The 21,058-nt window shown below is 41.1% G+C and overlaps 1 protein-coding gene across 1 annotated transcript in view; it reads left to right on the forward strand.

The window, feature by feature from the left end:
• spop (speckle type BTB/POZ protein) overlaps positions 1-6,087 on the forward strand; it is a 96,151-nt gene extending 90,064 nt beyond the window's left edge. The window contains exon 13 of the transcript XR_003463421.1: positions 6,013-6,087. The gene's annotated coding sequence lies outside the window, so the exon portion shown is untranslated. The remainder of the gene's footprint in view (positions 1-6,012) is intronic.
• Positions 6,088-21,058: the final 14,971 nt, after the last annotated feature.

Raw genomic sequence — 21,058 nt, forward strand, 5'->3', positions numbered from 1 at the left:
TATCTGTTTATCTGTCCAACAGACTGTAGAGTCAGCTCCTCGGTTTTTGTGTCTTTTGGCTCATTGTTTTGGTTTCCTAGCTTGCCAGTTCAACTGCTGTTATAATAGACCTCATCAAATGAGGAATCTGCCTTGAAGGTGCTGCAGGATTATGACAAGCCGAGCACTTATGGTCATGACTGTGTTTTTTAATACACATCATGAGAACCAAATTCACATTATTAAAATAGTCTCAATCACTTTTTACTCACCGATATGCTGTAGGTCAGGGGTCGGCAAATAAGTTTGGACCCGGGCCATTTTTTTTTCTGACAATTCCATCGCGGGCCATGACCATGCTTTGCGTTTATCAAAAATAAACGTTATTTAACTTTAGAAATGCATTTCATTTAATTGAAAAGATTAATTTGCTTCTATGTGCTGTTATTACGCCCACTGCGTCTGTCGTGAAACAGGCAACCTGCCGTAACTAATGTATACAGCAGCACAGATCTGCCGCTGATGTGCATTCACATTCATATTTGATATTTGAGCCGACCTTGTTTGGTTTTGTTTTTTTCATTTAATGAAACACATTAACGTTGTCCGTTACAAGAGGGACACAGGACACTTTTAGTTTCCACAGGTTACAGCGCACGCACGTGCCAATTAGTGTTCCGACCTGTGCATCAAGTAATGAGGCTGCGAGGATGTTCTGGCTGCTGTCACGTTACTTATCAGCTACTTTTTAATAAATGTTGTGAAATCTGTGGAATTGTTGTGTTTTGACAGGAAACATGAGGTTTAAAAGATATATTTAAAAAAAATATATTATATATTATATGTGTTTTTTTTTTTTTTTTTTTTTTTTTAAATAAATCAACGTCATATAGCAGGCGAGACATAATTGATGGCGGGCCAGTCTTGGCCCGCGGGCCGCAAATTGCCGACCCCTGCTGTAGGTGCTTATATGGTGTTGAACTTGACTTTGGACAAATTCTTGTGTACAACAACTCCCATAAATCTGAGGAAACTAACCTGGCTGGTACTGGCTTAACATCTCCTGTGTTCAGGGGGCCTAAATGTTTGTCCAGATGATGTTCCATCCTGCCAAGAACAAAATTCACAAGGAAGCAAGCTTGCAACTTTTGGGATGAATTGGTATCGGCTTCCAAAAACCCACATCATCAGTCACCCACAGCAGACCTGATAAACTCAGCTCACTCTGTGTAAAGAGTATCTGCTAGCAGAAGGAAGTAAAAGCTGAGAGAGACAGCAGACATACACTTTTAATCTCTCCCCTGTTTCATTTTGTCTCCTTGTCTGCCTGTTTGGGTTTCTTGCATCAAACTCTTTGATAGGTACAAACACCAACTGTATAATTACTCTGAACAATTTGTGAGACTCATTGGAGGTGAAGAGGACATTTCTGTCATTTGTTGCTGAGGTTTCCCAGATATCTGTGCGTCTGTGTTGTAGCAGAGGGGGCATATTAAGCTCTACAAGGCTGCATTTCTTTGTAAAATTACTAGTCAGTTTGCAAGATGCTGCAAGTTTATACTGGCACATCTCCCCACTTGAAATTCTAGTTTTTGCCAATGACCAAACTTCAACTCCAACTAGTGATGACAAATATCTATCATATCTAAAATGGGAGATATTTTGTGATGGCATGTTTTGATCTATTTTATCTCTATAACTACATTCCGTCTACCTTATCTTAACTTTTCTGAATACAACCAGAGAGAACATGAACATGAACTCTGACCCAAGAGATCTGCTGGCTACAACAACCCACAAGCTAATGACATGTTTTTATATACAGGTTTTATATCAAAGGAGGGGTTAGCTGGCTGCTTCAGATTCCACTTATATAAATGCTTTTTTACATAAACCAAGAGATAGTACAGAGACTAAAAAAAAAGCAGAGTGTTTTTGGTGTTTATCTTGCAACATGCTGCAAGATTATACTGGCACATCTCCCCCACATTAATTTCTTATCTTGCGTTTGGTTGTTGGCAGCAGAACTAGTAATAACAAATATATATCATGTGGTAGCAACGTGCTCTGTGAGGCTGTTGTGCAAAAGTTCTTTCAGCTAAATGCTAGCAGCGTTTACCGTGTAAACGAACTGTTAGTGTTAGGAATGTGTTGGGAATGTCATAGTCATTATCATTGATATTACTATTACCAGGGATGTAGTGGTAAAAAAAGAGGTGGGTAAACTATACATTTTGGGATCGGGGGACCACGACGTTGTAAGGGCCAATTCATAGTCGACGCAAGCATGACGCAAGGAGGCTACGATGTGTATTTTATGAAACAACTTTTCTGACACATAGGATTGTGTGTGTATGAGTGTTTGTAAATGTGCATGTGTGTGTACTTGTATGTGTGTGAATGCATGTATGTATGTTTGTGTGTGACAAGGGTTCCCTGAGGTCTCTACTCTGTATCAGTCATAATTCGAGATACACAATACGCATGTTTGAGGTTTATTAAATCTTAATAAAGAGAAAAATAATGTCAGTGTGAAAGAAAGCAAAAAAAAAGAACAATATCAAATAATCATTATAGCACTGAACTTAACTTTGTAGCTACCCATAGTCAGCGCCGGTCCTGGCCACATTTGCGCAAACTGTATTTAGAGGTGCGTAAACTATATTTAGAGGTTCGTAAACGCTATTTCCAAAAATCTGGAGGTGGGTAAACGGCGTTTACGTGCGTTTACCCACCACTACATCCCTGACTATTACTATCTGTCATCATGAGATCATGTAAAAACACTTCACTAAAAAACACAAATGTCAACCTTATGGTGGCGCTGCAGGTAAAGTGAGAGAATCACCAAAGTCATTGTACAGTACACACATACATCATTTTATGGCAATGCATTCAGTAGTTGTTGAAATATTTAAGCCCAGACCAGAATAGGTGGACTGACCGACCAGCACGTGCGGCTTAAAACTGGACTAATTTTAGCTCTTTTGTCCCATTGATTCAGAGCACCACAGCCCAATTCAGGTTGTGGAGAACAAGAAAACTGTCAGCTGTTTGACGTCATGTAGCATGATTCATGTTTTTTTTGAGGTTTTTGAGTTTCTTCTTAACTCTTTTTAGAATTTGGAGTCAGAGCCCTTTATCTGAATACATTATTTAGTCCCCTGAGGAGATGTCTGACTTTGCTTTCCTCTCACCTCTGATATTCTCAATCCAATTCTCCCCTTCGCTTGCTGTTCTTAACACCTTCCTTTGCATTGCATTCATTCCGCCAACTCTCCCCCTCACTCTCACCCCTCCTTCAAGCCAATCTCTCTCCTTCAGCGTCCTTTCCCCATCCGTAGCCTGCTTGCCTCCCTCTGGCCTGCCTCATCTTCATCCCTTCTTGTCTTTCCCTTTCTCTTTTCTCAGAGTCTGTCTTTCTTCCCCTCTTGGATCGTGGTGTAGGTCCGGCAAGGTGTAATTGGGTTGTGCTCTGTTAGAGAGCTACTGGGAGAAGAGCTTTAATCTTTAGTCTCACTCAAAATGTAAAAGCGAAGGCTGGAGGCTTCTGGCCACAGCAGAGATTTTCCCCCTCACCACACACGTTTGCATATTCACCTTCCTTTATAACAACACAATGCGTTAATACACATCAGGGATTATTCACTTGATTATTTCCAGACGCAAAGATTTAAACACACACACAAACTACACACTGGTCATATTTACTTCTCAAGCAGAGCCACTTCTCACACTTTCCATTCAGTGTCAGTGCTTTCAAAAGACAAGTGTATATGCTGATTCTGCCCACAGCAAGTAAAGCACATTAGTGCTCTCCAGGTGGTGTGTTGACTAGATAATGAGCGTTGAGGTAATTGATTGGGGGTTGTAATTAGTGGTTAGCTGTCACTGATTAATCACAGTCCGCTACTTTCAGCGTTATCATGTCTGGGTCTCACGTTGTTTTGAGCATGTGTGTCTGCTTCACCAGGCAGCAATTGTGCCTTTATTCTGATCGTCTCGGTGCTTAGCTCTGACCTGACGCGGCCAACCACATACACATTCACGCGCTTTTCTTCGCTCGCCTTTGTTGCGTCCTTCCAGTATCTTCGTCATTGCAATTTTAGCTCTTTGGTTTATCTCATTTTTCTCACTGACACCCTTCTGTCTCTTTTGTTAGTCTTTTTTTTTTTTTTAAATATATAAATAAATGAGACTGCAATCCTGCACTCAGGCCTCAAGGCTGTCCTATTGTCATTTTTGATTAGTGCTGGTTTGTCAAATTAGCTCGCTTTAATCTCACAATTAAATGATTTAATTTAAGTTTCACGCTAGTATCAGATGTAACTTTTGTGAGTGACTCATTTGTATGCTGAAGCTTGTGAAATCATTTCTGTTAATAGGATAATTTTGGCGCTAATCAGCAAGTTTTTTGCTCAGATGAGGTACTGCTGAGCTTCCTGCTACATCTCCAGATTACTGACAGATAGCTGTACTGCACACTAATGTTACACAGAGCTTCAACAGAGAGAGAGAGGACAGAGATTCAAGAGTGTGTATGTGTCCAGCTGTCTATACGGGTTGCCTGGTCCTTTGTATGGTTTGTCTGCTGATTGATAGTCAGGTGTAGTGCAGAGTGGGTTGGCAGCGTCATGGAAACAGGCAGAAACACACAGTAGCTTGACCTTCTGAGGTTTTGGGATGTGTGTGATGTGTACCTGTGTGAATGCATGAGCATGTGTGTCTTTGCACTTCTACCTCTGTGAGCACCAATGTTAGACCTGGAGAGTGAAGACATTTTGGCCCTGTCCTCCCCTCAGAGCTGTTTAGTGTTAATAAGACAGTAAAATGGCAGATAAATCATCTCCATGTGATGTACTTCTCAGTGAATGGAATATGTGAGAGAGGTATAATTACGAGAGAGATGTGATTGAAATTCCATCCGCTTAGACGGCAGCCCCACACTTATGGAGATGGAAAACAAACATTTTGCCAAATGAAATTCAAACACAAACCTCCGACCCATGATAGAGCTCTGCTAACTACACTGACCCACAAGATAAATACATCAAGTGGTATTTTTATATAACATAAGAGGTTATATATAGTAAATGCTTTTTGACTGGTATTTTACATGTAGAGATTACAGCATTGACAAAGTTTTTGGCCACATGGGGGCAGTCAAACAAGCTGTAAACTCTACACTGACATATTGTCACTGTATAAAGGTGGTATGGCTGACATTTAGAGTCGTGTTTCTGGTCACATGGAAAATATAAACTCGATATTCACTCTTGTGTTGTGCTCTCCAGAGGGAAACATCTCACTCTTTAGCAGCTAAATGCTTCAGTATGTTCATCAGTTAGGTGATGCTGGACAGGTAGCGTACAGTGGGTTTACAACTTATAAAACAACTGAAGAATGATCCTGATAATTAACTGAAAGATGCTAAAATACTCTGTAGACTTGAGGGAAACTGCAGAGTTGGGTGATATTTCTCTGTAGCTACTAGTGGCCCCCCCATACATATTATGAAATTATGATCAATGCAGCTTTAAGCTTTAGTTATAGGGCTTAGGTTAGATGTAGGTCTACGTAAGGCAAATTTGAGGCGTTGGATTAGTGTTTGGGTCTAGGGAGGGCATTATGTAAATGAGCGTCCTCATAAGTAAAGAGGTACAAATGTGTGTGTGTGTGTGTGTGTGTGTGTGTGTGTGTGTGTGTGTGTGTGTACCCGATTGTGAGGAGAGAAGGGAGTGGGATAGAAAATCCCTCATTTCACCACTGTGCAGAGGAATGTCAGCATGATGTATGAGGTCACTCGTCCTTCAAGAAGCTTTTGCTCTATCCGCTTTTATCAGGCAAGCTGTTACCTCAACACACACACACACACACACACACGGCCTCACAAACAAGCTCGTGCATACCTGAAAGGTCACTGTGAGGAATGTTGGTCCATCACTTTGGCTATTACCCTTCATTAGTTGTAAAGTATCTCCGTCCGGCTGACTCTTTGAAATAGTCACTGCTTATGAGATGTTTCTTTTTCAGGACCTCATGAATTCTTAAAGCGGTCCGCTTGCCCTCCTCCACTCGAGTCCCAGATCGCTCAGGTGAGCTGATGGTGCCAAGCTGAAGTCATCACACATTCTCCTCACACCACAGTGAGGTGAGTTCGTGTGCCAGTCCTCGTCGCGAGTGTATAACAGTCACACACACACTCTCGCCAGGGTTAAGAATTCCATCGAAACCCCCAAATCCGGTGCTTTTTGCTTGCTTTTTTGTTTATGTACTGATGTATTCCTTTCTTTATTTACCTTCAATTCAAAGTTTTCATTAAAATGCAAAGGATTTTTGCCTCTCTCACTTCTTCTTCTTCCTCAATCTGCCAATTTCTCCCCACTGCGCTAGAGAATTATCTTGACTCGTACGGCTTTGCAAGTTTGTCTTTCTCCGTTTCTACCTCATTCTCTCTCTCTTTGGGTGTTCCAGGGGTCCATTTATTTCTTAACTGAGGAAATACAAATATCTCTGCTGCAGTGGGCAAATTGCTCACCCTGACCATTTCGGTGTAAATTTGTGTTTTACATCTTAGCATTAAAGCAGTCAGTCAGTCACTTACTTCTTATTGTAGATGTACTAACCATCTGTACCAAGAATTCCTGACCTCAAAGTTGATATTTGATTTTTTCATCTCAGGAGTATAATTAGGAGAAAATTAAAACAATTTAATGACAAAAAAACAACCAGCCCTATCACCCAGGAGTGGCATAGTGTGGGTGGTATATGTTTCCTTGTGGCTTTATATGAAAATAATTCAGATTCATGCATGTGTTTTTCTTTTAGGGGCAAGACACTGATAATAAACTTTATATGAAAAACAATATTCAAAGTGCTGCACAATAAACAAAACAGCTTGCAAAATCATTACGGAGCAGGCAGCAGAATATGACAGAAAAACAAGGTATTCTCTCCCTCAAACACTCCTGCAAGTTCCTCCTCATTTGAATTAAGGTTTTTTTCCTCCATGCAGGCGTGTGTTTGCGAAAACTTTCCTCTCCACTGATGATGCATCCACGGCCAGTAAGTAATGTTGAGAGTGAACCTGAAAAAAATGACATGAGATGATGTGTGTTGTGTTAATGAGCCACATTATCATGAAATCCAGAGTGAATAAATAACTGAATGAATTAAAGTAGCTGCGCAAAGGTGCGTGTGCAATGATGGGAATAATAATTATCATTCTGCTGTCGCTCCAGCTAATGACTATGACCACAGTGCCTTACATGTATCAATCCTCCATTGCTGCTAATTTGGAATGTGTAATTGCAGTTTGTTTAGAGTTTAAAATAATATTTTACCCTAAATAAAATTTGTAAACCACAACACTCATGATTTTTCATTTTTGCGTTATTGTTAAGTGTCTTTTTGGTCTGTTGAGTCATGCAAACTCGTTTATTCGAAACATAACACGCGTAAATGTCCTTCCATGTACAAAAAGGATTTTTCCCCAAAAAGTGAACAGCATTGGCCGCACAGTAAGTAGGTTGAATCACTCCTGTGCTGCAGCAGCAATCACTCAGTTGCATGTGCTGCTCCAGTGGGAATCCATTAATAAACAGCTGACAACATGACGCACACTATAAACCAGAAACAGTGGGGAGAGATTGTGCTGGTTGATTATAATGAAGGACTTCACAAAAGGGAACTTCAGAGATGGCACATACACATGCAAACATGTGACGCATGTCCGCCTTTCAGAAGTAGAGATTTTTGTCACACTGTGTTTTAGCTGGTATGAGGCTGCTGTTGACGGACTATTCACAACATCTGACATGGAGTCTGATGGGGATTCTCTGCTTTGTTCCGACTATTTTCTCTCCTCCTTTTCTCCCCTCTGTGCTAAAGAAAAGATACAGCTCAGATCTCTGTTGGAGAAAACATCTGTTCCCCCTCTGAGGAAGTTCAGGCAGAGTGTGAAGTAAAATGTGTGCATGTGTGTTGCATGTGCTGCTTTTTATGCACCATGCTGGACTCTATTTTCTCTGTAGTTAATGCTTAAGTAAATAATTTTACCAGTCTTAAAACCTGCCACTAGAATTCAGTATTAAAATTACAATTTATATATTATTATATATACAGTATAATTCAAATATTTGTATAATGAGTACATTTATACGCACTGATTTTTGAGGCTGACTCTGATTTGGGAAAATATATTTCGATATATTGGCCATTAGTAACACATAACATAAAAACATACTTGACTGAATCCTGTATTTATTTATTTTAATTTTTTAAGTTTTTGACTAAGATGCGTACTAAGACACATTGTACAGTTGAAAAGTCAGGTTTTCAGATGGTGACACACTTTCTAAATCACCACAGAGTTTGGCATTTCTATATTGCGGTTTCCTGTCTGACACTGCATGTTCACAAATCGATATATCTGTAATAAACGTATAATAGCTGATATATATCTCTAATTGCGAGTTAATTTTGTGACATTTGTTACTGCATTTAGGTAGCATTTCCATCCTAAGTGCTTTACAATTATCCTCTCATTTACCCATTCACGCACCAGTGCTGACAAGCTGCCTTTCAAGGCACTGATCCGACCATCTGGACTGATTGTGGTTCAGTGTCTTGCTCAAGAATGTTTGTGACATGTGGAGCTGGGAATCAAACTGCCAACCCTGCAATTAATAGATGACTCGGTCTACCTGAGCCACGGCCACCTGGTCCATGCAGTCAATTCATCCAAAAAATTGTGTGTTCAACCATAGAAAGATGAAAAAGCCTCCCCGATGTTTGTGTTCCTGCAGTTCTTTGTAAACTGAGCAGGCGCCCGAGCAGATTTATTTTTTCTTTTTTTAACCATTCAGCCATCGAGGCATTGGCCAAATCTGAAATAATTAAGTTTCGAAACACTGGACCAACTCTGTTTTTCTATCAACTTGTCTAAATTTGTCTTTCCTGTGATCCTTACGTAAGATATCTTTATTCTGGTTGATTGAGTGTTCTTATTAAGTCTATAACACTGGACTAAATGCAAACCCAACTATTGCTCTGGATTTTATGCCATACTCAAGTAGTCCTTCGTGTTTCATATGCAGTATTTTGCACAGGGCAGGGGTGGATGATATGAGACTAGCATCAGCTGCCCCTCAAGCCTAAACGATATTAGTCCACAGTGGGGGTCCTTAGTGATAGAGGTGGTAATAAAATAAAGATGAGACTGGGCCCATGATATTTACAGAAGGACAATGTGATTACGAGAGGACTGTTAGTTCTCCTATGAAGCTCTTGGATTGTGATGAAAAGCAATGGGAAGATATTAAACCTGAACCGTTTTGTAAAAACCTGCCTTTTGCCATCCACACCTGCCTCTGAGAGACCCTTGGTGTCATGTAAATAAAGAGAGAAAGGAAAAAGGATGATTGCTTTAGAGGGAGAGGGACAGCAAAGGGGGTGTGCTGAAAGAAAGAGCGAAAACGGTTGGAAAAAGTGTCAGTGAAATATATAGAGAAGGTAAATGGAATCTTCTGAGAAATGAAGGATGAAGGACGGCATATTGAATCCTGGGAGCGAGAACGTTGGGGCTGAGGTAAAGATGAAAAGTGAGTGGGTGAGAATGACAGTCAGGAGCTGAGGCAACACTCAGTATTCGGGGCAGAGCAGAGGTCTAGATGTGGTCAGTCAAGCTGCTGCATTCAGCTGCTTTAGACCCACGGCTCCCATAAAACTCTTCTGATGCTGTCAGTATCTGACTCAGTCTCGTCAAAATTATAGACAGCCCTAATAAAAATCCATAAACATGAATGTGGCTTTGTAATTTAAACACGAAAGATAATATTTTTAATATTCCAGAATGTAATATCTGTAGCGGTTTATGCTCCGATAACATTTCAGAGCTGCAGTTTTTTTTTAACGCTTCTTTGGTCCAAAAAAGTGGATGTTACAGTAAACTGAATAGAGAGATGATAAAACATATTAAGATTCAGGGATGACAGTGGCATTATGTTTATTATTCTGCTGCTTCTTTTGATGGTAAATAGATAAACCCATGTGGTTACAACTTCCCTTTTATACTAATGAATCATTTACATTTTCTACCATGTATACGTAATGCAGTATATGATCAAAAGTACATTAAACTAACATGCACCTCCTAAAACTACACATACTACACAGCTAATACAAAAGCTGTGATTGGTCACAGATTGGTAACATTTATCTAACAAAGTAATTTCTACTGCGAAACTTCTGCTTGCCGCTGTTGACATGTTGACTGTGATGACCCAAAGTCAGATTTCAAAATGCAAGCAGCTTCAACTCTGGCTGTGAAGTGAAGCCGATGTGAAAGTACAAAAACTACAGTTCCTCAAACGTCCACTTGAGGCCGGCTACAGAACAAGTCAACCTCCATAAGCCTCAATATTAACACGTCTAACGTCACAGCAGAAATAAACATGTTTACAGCCTGGTACAAAAACAGCTTTGGTCTCTATAGCTAATTTCTATCCTGAGGGTGAATTTCTATATAACTCACAAGTTCATATTAAGGATTTAAGTTATGTATAATTAACAGCGTAGCCATTACATCTGCCGTTAGGTAGCAGAAGCAGGACTGCCAGAGCCACGACAATCTGAGCTTCTCAGTGGCTCTTCAGAAACCTGTGGGTGACGTCAATGAGGGAACTAAATGGTCTATTTTTATGTAACTCTGCTCTGCTGTATACAAAAAAAGACACCAATAAAGCTTTTAAAGTTGCCACTGTACAACCTGCACGGAGTTACTACATCACCGAAACTCTTGCACCGTGTGAAACAAATAATTTGGCCACTTTCTGGAATGAATGAGGAAACACAGGTGTAAATTAGTGATATTATCGATGGCTGTAATGCATTCAGCAGCGGAGCAGAACCACAATTAACCTTATTATTTACACCTGTGCTTTCCCTGCTTTGACAAGTCAAAATGTCTGCTGTGAAAATGGTGGAAAGCCTCCATTTAGCAACTCATTTGAGTTACAGCTGCTTTTTACACAGAAGGCATTTTGACATGTCACAGCAGGAAAAGCACAGGTGTAAGTATTAAAATTAATGATGGCTGAATTCCATTTAGCTCGCTCAGTTTCCTGATATTGTGCATGCTCGCTGCCACACAGATAGATACAGTAGTCCCTCGCTATATCGCGGTTCACTTTTCGCGGACTAGCTGTTTCGCGGATTTTTATCAGTGTAATTTTGCATGCTTTTTATTTACAGCGTAGGGTGTCACTCCCTGTACAGATTGTAAAGCCCTCTGAGGCAAATGTACTTTGTGACTTTGGGCTATACAAATAAAATTGATTTGATTTGATTTGATGAACTGTACAGTATGAGCGCGCATTGTGTTCTGCGTCCTAAATTGGCTAAGGGAGAACCGCACTGCGTCCTGATTAAGGAAGTACTGTACAAAATGCGTGTAAAAAGCTGTATAAAAGTGTGTGGTTAGGGGTTTTACGGCCTTAAAACATGTATAATAATTGTAAAACTTACTTCGCGGATTTCGTTTATTGCGGGCTATTTTTAGAACGTATCCCCTGCAATAAACGAGGGACCACTGTAATAGTACAGAACCATTCTTACTATTATTATTATTAAACTTAATGTCAAAATGTCTCCTGTAAAAAGGCTTATTCAGCCAATCAGGGTCCATTTTTGTGACTGTTCTACCACACCTACAAATATAATCAATTAATACCTTTTCAGCCTAAAGCAACACCATGTAGAAAATTGGTGTCGAGTTCAATACTGCAATTGTAAATGTACTTAATATGACATGTTATGATTACATCACTTATAATCCAAAACTAGTCAAACACCAAGCAGGTGCAACAACACAACATTTAGCAGCCAGCTAATATTACTTACTAGTCCAACAACAAAAAGCCCAGCTCAGTGACTAAAAGTCAGGCCCAGATTGACTCTTGTCTGTTGGCCTTTTGCTCAGTAACTCTCTCCTTTTGTCTTCTTCGCTTCCTCTGTCACTTACTAACATCACCTATGGACACTTTGCCATTAGCTATGTCCACATAACATAGGCTCTGCCCCCCTTCCGCCTTCCCCCATTCCCCCAGGCAGCCTGGCTAACAAACTGAGCCAACATGAGCTAACAGCAGCTGTAGTTGGCAGCAGTTTACTTTACTTATTAGGAACTACCAACTATTTGCTTTAACTACACTTATTATGCAACATAATTATTGTGTTATTCTTATCTCCACCTCTGTTTATTTGAACACAAAACATGAAAACTGGATATTATCAGACCGCTGTACGCTGTTAGATTTTTTTTACACAATTTCTAGCAATTCATAAAAAGTCTAATAGGAGGTGTCCAGGGTCAGTGAAAGTGTCTTGTAATAGTTTGGGGGTCTGTGCACCAGGCCACTTCCAGGGGCTTGAAGGTCACAGCACTCCACCAGTGTTGAAAGCTATGCAGCCATTTCTGCCCTGCTAATAGAATTAGCAGGCCATCTGTTTTCGTGCAGTGTGCCAGCCCGGAACCCCTGCTAATTATGTTATAATATCCCGTTCAACGGCAGTCGTCTTTTTAATATTCCCCCAGCAAACACTCCGGGGGCAGGCTCCAATAAAAGCAGGTGGCTGGAGACAGAGATGCAGAAACACAAACCCACATGCTCTGTTCTAATGAAATAACACTGTAGCTGAAAGTGTATATCTTACCCGAACTGGGAAATATGTTCAGAGGCTGAGCCATGTTGCCAGGCGACTGCTGCCTGGAATGGCATGCGTGTCTGTGGTGACAGACAGATGGAGGAAGGAAGGACGTGGTGAAGCCAAGAGGCTGGAGTTACAGTCTCTCTAAGTCTGTGCGTGTGTGTGTGTGTGTGTGTGTTTGTTTGGAAGAGATTGTTGTTGTTGTTGTTGTTGTTGCTTGGCTGTCGTCGCAGAGTCTGTGATAGCAGTGTTTGCAGTGTCGCACTTTAGCACATCAGGGAGGTGAGCAACACCATTTAATAATCTGGCCGTGTCCCCCTCATCAGTAAAATGCTGTTACCACCCTCTGCACAGCAAACACTGTTTACAACATGTCTGCTATTACAATTTAATTATTGGGGTATTCTGGGCTGCCAGCATGGCCTTTCTTGTTTGCACTGTTGGTGGTTTGTAATCTGACTTTTTCATTTTTTTTCTTTACAAGGCCTGGCTTTGTTTTGTTGTTGTTTCCTCTGCATGCCCTTGTGTTTGCAGATTGACCTTGCTCCAGACAAAGTGAGACAGAGACTCACCCGAGTGCTCACAGTGTGCCTCATTAAATTAGAGTACTGTCAGAGGGGAGTTGAAATAATGCTGCTACACCCATTGTCTGTCCCTCTTTGTCATCTGAATGAGGCCCGTTATATTTTCCCTCATGTTGTCTCTCCTCTCTCACAGATGTAAGCACTGATGCTGTTCACGGGGGACGTTGCACTTTCACTCCTCAGCGTGACTCTGCTTATGAATATCTCAGCAGTCTGCCCAGCTTACCTGATACTCATCTTACAGGTGGATGTTCATGTCATTTTATTATTTCATCATGCAGCCATCTGGGTCTGAGAGAGGCTGCTGAGAAGACACAATACACATGTTCAATTAAATTAGGATTTACACAACATTCAATATTGCACACATAAACAGGTTCGCAACTGGAAATGTGCACGCGTACACACGGAGGCAAACACTCAACAATTATAGTATAATATTACAGCTAATAAAACCAAGAGGGAAGGTTTTATGGGATGCTCAGTAACACGAGTGCTTCCTGAAATACTCTCTCCAAAGCATTACACTTGCATGATGATAAAAAACAGGAAGAAAATCGGTAACTAACTAGTTTTGTGTGTGTGTGTGTGGCCATGTCAACTAATAAACCACAGCCAGCTGTGTTTTATTAAAACTACTTCCACCCCCGAGGCTTGTTTTCAATGATTCATCATTAAATACCTGCGCCATGCATGTTTATGCAGTCAAATCATCCTGATATAGGATCAATTTGAAGGAAGATGAATTACACTGGCATCCCTCTGATCTCAGTTTTTTCACCCTGCTCATTAACTCTATATCTTAAGGAGTAGAGCAGAGAAGGTGGAGGCATTTTATCTCCTCAGATATTCTTCTTGTTAAATGTGAACAAATTGCCCGCTGATTAACATGTCAGGAAAAATGGCCACGGCATGGGCCTACTGTAGATGTTCCACAATGACGCTACAAGAACAGAGAGATAAGGAAAAGAGAAAGGAGAGAATTAATATCCCTTTGAAACTGACAGCGGATATGCCACATTACTATGCTGCTGCCGTATCTTTGTGTCTGACCAGTTGTGTTGATTGGGATTTCTCCCCGGAGGTAAAAGACCCTCTGACAGGATTCAAGGCTTTAGCCTACCGTCAGACGCTTGTCTGTAATTTGTGATTACAGCAGAAGCAGAAGGGGTGGCAGGGATTAATTCAATCCAACACACAAATCTGATTCCCCACATTTGCATATTAATGAGAAAAAATGTTGAGTGTTTTTGGCAGCTGGCAAAACAGAAGATGGTTAAAACTTTGAAATTTGGATATTTACTGCTCTTGTGTCTGGCGAGTTGAGGTCAGTGTCTGGTTTTGCATTCATTTGCATATATTTACATCTAAATGATGAGATATACTTGTAGCTATTCCAGTAGCTTTGTGCCTCTTGCCCTGACACTGTTTCCTGTTCAATTATTACAGTTTACACTCATTTGTAAAAATCCTGAGCAGAGCTTGTTTTCAGCAGTTGCAGAAGCCTAGTTTATGTTTCATAAAAGCTGATAGTCAACCGACCCTGGACGAGATAATTGTGGAAGTCAACAGTCTCCCTTCTCATTTGGTTACGGCAATTAATTTAGCTGTTGTAAATGATTAATGAAGCTGGTATTACAGTTGTAAGTTACAAGCGGTTACATGATGCTGTGGTTTATGATAATATTGTCTTCTGAGATGCTGGATTCATTAAGGGTCATTTCAGTAAAACTGGTGTCTAACTAAAGATTATCCACATGTGCAGCAGAGTCTGCACCTCCTCGAGAGTGGGCTGCATATTGGACAATATGAAAACATAATGAGACAGATTGTTCATTTCTCAGGCAGACACATTTTCCTAAAATCCACAACATGATCAATGAACTCTTTTATCTGCAGCTTTGTCACTTTAACTGTGAAAAGAGCCTCCAGGAAACAACAGTGTTATGACTGCTCAGCAGTTATATTCAGATTATTGAGTAAAAGCAGAAATGTGACATTGCAGAAGAAAAAAAAAACGTTAAGTAAGGAAGCACTGGTTTTTTACTACCTGTTTACAAACCGTTTATACATCACACGATATATTTAGTACAACGTACCTGTCTACAGTCTATTCTTATTAAAGATATTTACCACATTACAGCACAACATTGTGGTTTAAACATTTTAACATCACTGTACAGCGGTCTACCACAGTCTCACATTTAATATAATATTATATTTTACTGCTATATTTCAAATAAGGTATTGTAAGTAAGGCATTGTGCCAAAGAAAGCCATGTTTGCTATTGAGTTAATGGTAAATTCATGTTTGGTTGTAATGTGCTCACTCAATACCAATTTTGGACCAATTTTAAAAATTGTTGTCCCCATTAGCCACTTAAAAAATAGATTCCAGGTTTAAAAGGCATCAAGGTTTCCTTGAATATTGCCAGTGGTCCAGATGGTTTTAGGAATTGAATTAATGTAGTTTGATTTATAGGAATTCATCCTATTTTTGCTATTTCTGCTGAAGGTTTTGGATATAAAAATATTTTCCAGTCAGATAAATATTGATTATAAAGTCCACCCTTTCCTGTGGAAATATAGTGGAGTAAGTTACCTCATAAAAGGAAGTGAAGATTGTACCCAAACACTTAGGCTCTGGTATGTGTGCTACTCTACCACTATGGTATTATGGTTATCAGCTGTGGTGGTTACCTACACAGCACACACCACCTCCATTGACTCCTCAACATGGCTGATCGCTCTACATTCCTTTGGGTCTAGATTTCCTGCAGTTGTGACTGACTGGCTGACTCATGCAAAAAGACCCATGGCTGCATCCAGAGTGGTAACATTTCTCTGCAGCAGCCTTCAGTAAACGTGGTTCTCGGTCTCTGTTGCAGTTGGATGCGGTTGTGGTTTATGAGCCACGCGGCCAGCCCATTAAACCCGGCGCTCTTTTGTAAAGGTTGTCTGCCTCTTAAACGGTGTCATCTTTATTGATGTGTTTCCCTCTCAGCCCCCCTCCTCTCATGTACAGAAATATGCGATATGGCCCTGGTTTAAATTCAGTTCTCCAGCACGAGCCGTTTATTATGGCAGACAGGCCAGCTATAGAGCTATAGCTTTAGAGCACGAAAAAAAGTGTGTATGTGGAAAAGGGGGAGTGGGAGGGGGGGGACTGTCCCAGCATGAAATGATACAGCAAATTAATGTCTTCCTTTCATAGATAGCTGCACAACCACACACATACACAAAAAATACACACAACAGTGGCTCCACATGCCACATCCCGCTTAGCCCTGACAATATAGCAGCTGTAAAAGTGGCCGCCTCTGTGATCGGACGCACAAATCACAGCAGGAGAGATGAGATGGTGCCGTCCTGCCTCTCAGAGAGCCGGGGAGGGCCACGGTAGAGGACAAGCTGTCAGTCTTATGCCGCAGAAAAAAAGAGAAGTCACTCCTCTTCTGGAGCTTCCCTGTATGCATCAATGTCATTTTACAGAGACCCACTTTGCCGTATGTGGACATTCAGCTAGTCTTTATCTGAAAGAATGGCCATCTAAGCTTGCTTGCTCCAGCGTACTTATGATGCCAACCTACGGTCTGGATTCTGCTCTTGTTTGGTTTTGCTTCCACATTATCTTTTACACTCTTTTCTTGGGGAGTCACCTTTGACATCAATTTCACGTGGTTCATTGTGGGTGGCTTTTCAGTGCTACGGTGCCAATATAAATGTAATACACTGAGTAATAACTCTGGCTAAGTATTGATCCTCTGGGATTTCTAGGCTGTGTTAAGTACTCTATCTCATCGGCTTCAATCTTTACATGACAGACAGTGTGTGTGTGTGTGTGTGTGTGTACTGTATGTCCTTGGTTATTTTGTGGTGGTGCTGCCTGCTGCTCTGTGCGCAATCATGTCCACATACACACATCAAAAAGGACATTTGCTGTTTGCTGCGGAGGCGTGGGTGAGTAGAGTCAAGGGATGGAAACGCAGACCTGATTAGCACTGTAAACTCTTGCCATGCTGGTGGAGTCTGTCCCCTACCTCAGCGCTCCCCAATCCCTTACCCACCCCCACGTTCCCCAGAGCTGCTAATGACTGCTAATTGTGGCACGGCAGGGGAGAGATGCTAAAAACCGGATATCACCAGCCATGTCTGGCATCGCCACTGCCTGCCGGCTGGGAGGCTGGTGGCCCCTCATCTGTCAGCTCAATCTATCAGGAAGTTGACTCAACTTCTGTGTCTTTGGGAAAGCAACCTGAAAAACAATATTTACATCAGTGCCATGGTTAAAGGGACTATTCACACTGTTGACATTGCTCTTTCACAGCGGTTTTGGAGAAACTGGAAATCAAAGCAACAAGGTCTCAGCAAGCCTGAATCAAATTGTGAATTTGTAGTCATCAGAATTGTACTGCAACTGTAAAATCAGAAATGTTCCTGTATTGCGGTAAAATAATAAAAAAGAGGAAGTTCAGTGTGTTTGTCAGCCTGTGAACACGTTTAAACTTTAAAAATAACTTGAAAGAAGAGGACATTTTGGCAACATGTGTCTAATGCAAGCTTCAACCTCTGTGGCTGTGGAATGTCCCCTAAACTATAACCATATATATACATAAGTTACCTGTTTATATTATAATAAGGCTTAGACTTTTGCATAATTAACAGTATGGCTGCTTTGACTGACAGGTCGGTGCTGTCACAGGTGGCTTGTTTGAGCAGCCAGGTGTCATTCAGCCCACCTCAGTTCTGTTTATGATCCAACTTGTTTACCCATATTTTGATTAGTGGGGAGCTAGCAGAGGCAGGACTGCCAATGTGGAAATGACCATCATGTCACAAAGACTACGTCCATATTCTATACTCTCTATGGTCTCATGAAAAGACACTATTCAGTTATTGTAATTGTAGAAGCTAGCGGTTTTGAAGTTTGACTCATACCAGGCAGTTAAATATCTCAACCTTTGCTGCTTCAGTTTTGAATGTTCCTTTTTAAATTTGTCTCTTGTGAATATTCCAACTTTATGAAAGTGCAACACTAAATCAAAAGAGTACTCCTTTAAAGACTTATTGCTACGCATGGGCTCATAATGGGCTCAAAACTGATCTGTACAGTATAATAAGGTAGCATTTATAAATTGTTATATTTTAGTTTGATTTTCTTCTCAACGTGACATCAAGTGATTTCTGACCATAATTGACCTCTATTGATGATAAGCAGAAATTGCAAAATGGATAGATCATGGTTTATATCTCCTACCCTCACTCCCACTAAGTTTTACAGTTTAGTTTTGCAGACTAGTTGATACAAACAACAAAATCTCATTTTCATGTCAGAGATTAAAGCAGAAGAATGTCTAACGAAGCAATAATACATTTCAGGATGCAAAATTCAATCATTATTCCTCTTTTTTTTCATGTGAAAAAGCTCAAAAATGTTGGGACTCCTCACTGTTCTCTAGCACAGAGAAGCTTAAAATACCAAGTAATTTGAGCCCATCCATAAGCCTCTATGGATCTTTGAAGAGATGCAACTTTTGAAGCAATTTTCTGTGACAAACAAGTCACATTAAACTTAGTTTAGAGCCACTTAGACAGTAATTCAAGGATTTCTTCTGTATTTCAAACAACCCCCTGATGCTGCTGCCAGAAAGTAAAAATGAAATCAATATTTCCAGGGAACAACCACTAAGTGGTTTGGAATGGCAAATATAGAAACTTTCGAAGAAGAGTTTGGATTCATGTGTTTCAATCATCACTAATGAGGAGTAAAACAACATTTCTGAAAAAAAGAAATAATTACTGTACTGCGAAGAGTTATGTAGATTCTCATATTTTCTGAATTTTGTCCACAATTGTCTTTGTCTTTATATGATGAACGATATGATGGCCAGCTCTGTGGGCTTCTTTTAAAGAGCATCATCAATATCTGTTCATTTTTTAGAGAAATCGGTGGAAGTAGCGCCTGTGGTGATATGTTTGGTGAGTGAAAGTCCTGTCATTCGCCACTCTGTCATGGCCGGAGGTGTAGCGCACACCCCCGACAGCTCCCCGACAAAATTTGATGATGTCTGCAGCCGTGATGTGATAAATTGTATATAATAATTCTGTGCTTGCATTTTGAATTGCTGGTAGAGATTAAAGTAATTTAGATCGCCTCTGCAGTTATGAAGTTATTAAGCATCACACGGTCATGCTGTGTTTATTTTTAAGATTTGCACTGGTTGATATTACGGTTGTTGATTTGCAATATATTTTCTTCAAAATGTCAGTGTTGACAAAAACTATAACACTATGGGCTCTTTGTGATCTCAGTGTCCAGAGACAGCAGCTACAGTGTTTCTAAATTTCAACTCAATCAGCATTTGATGGACAAGTTGCCCTCTGTGTAAATCCACTGTTAAGCTCTGTCCATCCTTTAGTCCCAGGATCGCCTCGCCTGCTCAATCTCTTACTCTCACTTTCACCAGTTCTTTTAGTCGGCTTCTTTTTTGTTTGGCTCGAAGGGAGACACAGTTGAGCAGGACAAAAGGAGGACATAGCTGTGACAGACAAGCAGGGATATACATTCTCTATGTCCCTAGGCATCCGTGCTGCATCTTCCTGAAGTGTCAATTATAATTCCAGTGGATGAGAGATCAGAAGCCCGTATGCAATGCTGTGATAAATTTCCGTTGCCAACTCTGTGGTGTATTTCATTTGGAATGGGATTTGGCAGAGGGGAGAAAGTAATGTTCAGATGAAGTGCCTGACCTGTTTCTTTGTCCTGTGTTAGCTCTTCCATATCGCTCCATCTCTCATTTCAGTGAGGAAATTTCCCTCTTGTTTCAAACCCAATTCTTCCAAAACTCCCTGCGTCAGCAGCAGCCCCTGCATCCGCCCAGTCAAAAGTACAGTGTCCAATTAAACTCTCATATCCATGCAGAAAAGAATAATTTCTTTCTCTTTCTCTCCCTCACTCCTTCACCCACTCAATCCATCACCCCCCCCACTCCCCGTTCTCAATTACCTTTCACTTTCTCAATTACTCTGCCTTGTTAGGAAAAACGGACATGCCTGAGCACAATATGAAATACTAATTAAAAACCAAAGTGCGGAACACAAATTTAGATCTCACATCAGCATCGTTTTTTTCATCTTTTCACTGTTTTTTTGCAGAGTGTCTGCTCCTTGCCCCCCGCCTACTCTCCCTCTCCCTGCAGCAGATGGCTTTGGTCAGAGGTGGACAGGTAACAGACGACCCTGTAACTCCCCCTGGAGCACCTGAGCCCTGCCCTGCCCCGCCTGTCCCCCCTCCTTGTCCCAGCAGCAACCTCCTCCACCCCTCTCGCCCAGCCCTTTGAACACCTTCAGCCCTCTCTGCTCCTCCGTCATTCCCAGCACACCACCCTCCTACCCCTCTCTACTCTTCCCTTCCTCCCTCCCTCCCTAACTCACCATCTCCTCTTCTCTGGGCTGTATCTGGTGGGCCAGCGCTCCCCTTCCTCCCCCCAGTGGTGCAGGCCTTCTGGACGGAGCAGATGGTAAGAGAGGGCCAGGAGGAGACGTCCTCTAACCTGGGAGCCCAGCCAGACCTGGCCCACAGCGAATGCCTGATGCCTGCCTAATAGACCTGGACTGGGCTTGCAAGAAATCGTCTCACTGTATGTGTGCATGTGTGTGTGTGTGCGCGCATCAGGCCATGTGTGTTTTTCATGTAGCCAACATAACTGTTTTTTCTGTGTGTTATTGGAATGTGTGTTATTTAAACCTCAGAGTATTTGGCTGTAACAGCCAAAAGATTTGGTGAG

Source organism: Larimichthys crocea, chromosome XII (assembly GCF_000972845.2).
Source record: "Larimichthys crocea isolate SSNF chromosome XII, L_crocea_2.0, whole genome shotgun sequence".
Classification (NCBI taxonomy): Eukaryota; Metazoa; Chordata; class Actinopteri; family Sciaenidae; genus Larimichthys; species Larimichthys crocea.